The 5,030-nt window shown below is 28.8% G+C and overlaps 1 pseudogene across 1 annotated transcript; it reads right to left on the bottom strand.

Annotated features, from left to right (window-relative positions):
• Positions 1–1,723: 1,723 nt before the first annotated feature.
• On the bottom strand, positions 1,724–1,812 carry BDBG_17919 (annotated as a pseudogene). The gene has a single exon. The product of its transcript is annotated as a tRNA-OTHER (tRNA).
• Positions 1,813–5,030: the final 3,218 nt, after the last annotated feature.

The raw sequence follows: 5,030 nt of genomic DNA, 5'->3' as shown, positions 1-5,030 counted from the left end.
TTATTCTTCTTTTTCTACTTAATACTGTGATTCTTTTTCTGAACCTTGTAAGAGAGGTAGATTTGTAACATTATTATCTTATCAGAAGACATCTAAATATTCATAATATTATTAAGAGAGTTTTGTATGAGAATCTGTTATTGTAACATAGAATAACTTTTCTAGAGCTCTTTTAATATCAGTCTGTAAGAGGCCTACGCCGAATAGATCGGTATAATATATAGGTCTTATATAACAAAGTGAAAAACGTTAGAGAAGGAAAAGAAAGAGAAAGTGCGGGAATCAGTGATTGAAGTGAATATTTATACGTGTACGCGGTGGAGCTTCGGGGCGGAAGAATAGAAATTCCGTGGGTTTATCGGCCGAGCATCGGCGACCGAGAATCGGAGTTTTCGGCGGGAATGAAATCTATGAAGTATAATGGAATAGTCTATATAAATGATCGGGCGCAGCCCGTCACACAGTCAGACTGATGAAGTAGATTGTTTTATAATTCTGTTATCAGTGATCATATCAGTGATCTTGTTAATGCCTTCTTTTTCAGAGTATTTTATAAGTGTTGACAGAGATCTGTGTCAGATTCATAGTCTTGTAAATATCCTCTTTGTGAATTTTATTATTATTAGAGAATATTACGCTTCTGTTTCAAGTGTTTAATAAGATATCTTATTCAGATAGTCAGACAAGTTCTAGTATAAAATTATACTCAAGATTATTAACTTTATATATATAAGCATCTTCATATTGATATTCTCTGATATTTATATTTAGTTTTATTATGTAACAGATGTAAACATCTTTTAAATCATTAAATTCTGTAAGAAGTTAGAGTTTTAATAAGAGAATACACTGAAGATTATAATATCTTACAACTGAAGATTTAATCATTACATAGTAATATAGACTGCTATCTATCATAGCTTTCATATTATACATGTTATTTATCACAGTAGATATAAGAATTGTATTTATTGTTATTTTCTCTTTAAATTGTTATCATCTGATCTCTTTAAGCTTCTGCTTGTAAATTTGAACACAAGTTAATCTTTTCTCTGTTTTATCAGAGAGTTCTCATAGTTATCTTCTGAATCTTTCTTCAATGTAATGTGATTAACATGAACTACTGATATTAATCTTTCTTTTGAACAAGAAGATATATAGACTGATTAGTAGTTGAATATAATATATTCTAATTAATTACAGTTAATATATACTTCTTATTGACATTAATCAGTGACTTCTTCAGAAGCAATCTCAGGAATTCAGAAGTCTGTTCAGGTAGCAGAAACTCTTGTTTATATATAGATATTTAAGTTCACTCAGTTCATGACATCTGCATTGTTATTCTTTGATGCAGATGTATAAGTGACTGAGATGTAACATCTTCTATCATCATTCTGTATACTCTTAAGCTTGATAAAACAGTTATTCAATGTTCAGAGTTATTATTATTATTATTCTTCCATTATACTCATATGCAAGCGGAGCTTATGATGAGTCCTTGCGTGATGTTAAATACAGGTCAAGTGTTGGTTATACAGGAGGAAATACAGGTGTTGAGACCACGCCAAGATAACAAGAACATAGGAAAATACAAAGGAGTGACAATTAGATACATGTGATAATAACTTCCCAGCCCAGGAACATAGAGCAATTCATTGAAGCGATTTGTACACCTCTGTATTTATTAGGAACCTGAGGTGCTTGAGTTCCGGATTTAATGTATCCCCTGCGGGTTTCGAACCCACGCGCCTTGGTTTCCCACGCCAAGGTGCTACCGGGTGGCCGCATTAACCATTCAGCCACCGGGGCATATTTATATCAGTATTAATATTCATTTCTACAAACTTCTAAATTAGTGTTAAAGTTTTTGAAAAGTCAGTATTAATAATTATTCACTGTTTAAGAGAGAAGATTTTGAGAAGAAAATTAAAAGTAGTGTATTTATTTATTTATATTATTATCAACTTCTGTATAAATCTGAGAATTATTTCACTAATTCTAACTTACTTTTTAACTGAGAATGTCAAGAGTTCTAAGACTGCTTATAGTCAGAGAATCAATCAGAGTCAGAATATTAGAGAAGAAAAAAGAGAAAATATAAGAGATCTACACTGAATAGATCAGTATAATATTTATAGATCTTATATAACAAAGTGAAAAATGTTAGAGAAGAAAAGAAAGAGAAAGTATGAGAATCAGTGATTGAAGTGAATATTTATATATATATACAATGAGACTTCAGAGTGGAAAAACGGGAATTTCATAAGTTTTTCAGCTGAGAATTAGTAACTGAGAATCAGAGCTTTCTGTGAAATCTATAAAGTGTAATAGAATAGTCTATATAATTGATCAGACACAGCTTACTACATTAATCTCTTCTTTTCAGAAGTGATATAGAGTTATAAGTGTGTAGTTTTTATCAGTAAAAAGCTGCTGTCTTAAATAATACAGAGCTCAGAGCTCAAGTCAGATGATTATAACTGACTCATTTCACAAGATATTATCAGTCACAGCTGTGAGATTTCTTATCAAGAATATCTTCAATCTCTTATTCAAGTTTATTATCTTCTTCTATAATTTCTGACAGCTGCTAGTTAAAAGTCAGTTAAGAAGAGAACAGATTGATGATGATATAGCAGAGTAAGCTTGTATAAAAGATATTATAAATCTCTGATAATATGTTAAAATAATAGTTATAACTGTCTAGAACTTCTATCACTTTATACTTTATATAATGATAATTCAGTGTGTGAGATGAATGTGTAATCTATATATTCTTAAGATTTAATTATATCACATCTTTTATCTTATATTACTTAGTAGAATCTCAGTGAATATTGATTCAGTTCTCTTAATCTTATTTAATACTTGTTATAAAGGCTTCTGCTCAATCACAGATATCTTGAAGCTTTATTACTATATTATCAGTAATCTGAATTAAACTGTGAGAATTCAGTGTGAAATGTATAATCTCTAGAAGATTTAACACTTTCATGTAATAACTGTGTATAAGAAAGAATGAGCTTATATCTGTTAAAAAAGTATCTTAATCATTGATAGTGATCTCTGTGTGTAGAAGAAGATCATATTAATCATCTTATAAGTAATTACAGAACTTATAAAGATAATTCTTTACAGTCTGAATTATCTGTTCTGATGTATCATCAGTCTCAGAGTGATAGATAGTTGATAAATAATATATAATCTTGAGAACTTGACAGATTCTTGTTCAGAGAATGCTTATGAATTGACAGCTCTGATTTAATACTATAGATCTCAGCAATTTATGCATCTGATAGAATGAGCTCTGTAGAAAGACTTCAGTGACTTGTTTAGCATTTATCTTATTACAAGATTCTAATATTATATCTTTACTTAATCAGTTTATAATGATCAGAATGTTTCTACAACTCTTACTCTCAGAGAGATTAATAGTGAAGTCAATTATCACATCTTATTAGATTCTATCAGAGATATTAAGTGATTTCAGCAGGTCTTTTCTATGATTCTTTTATAAAGTGATAGAGAAATAATGATTACAGTTTCAGACAAAGTGTCTGATACTGTTTAATATCTCAGATCAGTAGAATTCTTGAGAGATTATTTAATATAATTGTTCATAGCTTAAATGACTAGTCATATATGAATTATGTATTATTATTATTATTATTATTATTCTTTAATTATAGATATATACAGTCAGAGACTATGATATCTATCTGAGAACTATTAGTTCACAGAGTTTTTTCTATATCTATAAAGTTAACTATTATACATTCGCCAATTTCAGATATGTAAAATCAGAAAATTCCAGCCCAGAATATAAAAACTGTTTACAAATTATAGTATTTTAACATCTTTTGATACTTTGAAATCATTTGACAATATCATGACAAAAGAAAAGAGAATACAGTCTTAAGAATAGACACATTAAATAGATAGATAGAAAAGAATAGAAAGGAAAAAGTAAAGTAAAGAGAGACTATAATAAAACAAATTATTAAAAGATAGTATATAGCTGTTTTAACAGACTATATCTGATCAATTTCCTCCTCTTCATATTCAGATATTTCTGAATTTAGCCATTTTCTTATAGCTGCTTGAGTTTCTGATAGAATATCTATTAAGTATTTAATCCCTGTCTCAGTTGAGAATAAGAATCTTATATTTAATTGATTTAGATCATACTTCTCTTTCAATCTGACTCTGAGACTATTGTATAATGCACAGTGTATTACAATATACTCAGAATTCTTATTTACATTGCAGAATAAGCATTCTATTGAATCAAATCTATCATCAAATCTTTGTATATAAGATTTAAAATAGCCATGTTCTAGTTTCAGCTGTATTATAGATGAGAATATTTTCTTTTTACATTTAATTGAACAAGATTTTCACTTGGGTTTTGTTTCAAATCTTGAATAATGTATACTCTTCTTTTATTTCTACCAGCTTTCATTTCACTTGTCTGAACAAGATTCTTTTATCTTTCTCTTTATAAAAGATCAGGACACAATTTTTTGAATAGATCTGCTTAATTCTGCACTCTTTTTTACAGCTGAATCAGTCAATTCATTACCATGAATATTCATATGAGCAGAAACTCAGTGCAGATGAATTATCAGCTTTAATATTCTTCTCTTTTGAGTTTTCAAAACAGAGTTTAAGATCAGTTCAAGATTCATTTGATCATTATAAATCTGACTATTTCTAAGTCTTTTTAAAGCAGCTTGACTATCAGAGAATATTCATGCCTCTTTCAAACTATTTCCTCTTTTATGAGATTTTATTTCAACAAGTTTGAAAGCTTTCACTATTATAAATAGTTAAGCATCAAAGACTTCAGATTCACAGCCTAAATTCCAGAAATCTGAGATAAAATTGATATTATCTTCAGTATGAGCAATGCCTGCGCCTAATCTATTCAAATTCTCATTTTTGAATGAATTCTTTTATTATTAGAGAATATTAAACTTCTGATTTAAGTATTTAATAAAATGTCTTGTTCAGATAGTCAGACAAGT

Source organism: Blastomyces gilchristii (assembly GCF_000003855.2).
Source record: "Blastomyces gilchristii SLH14081 genomic scaffold supercont1.32, whole genome shotgun sequence".
NCBI lineage: Eukaryota > Fungi > Ascomycota > Eurotiomycetes > Onygenales > Ajellomycetaceae > Blastomyces > Blastomyces gilchristii.
Note: the sequence above shows the minus strand (reverse complement) of the source record. Positions and strands in the feature narration are given on the sequence as shown.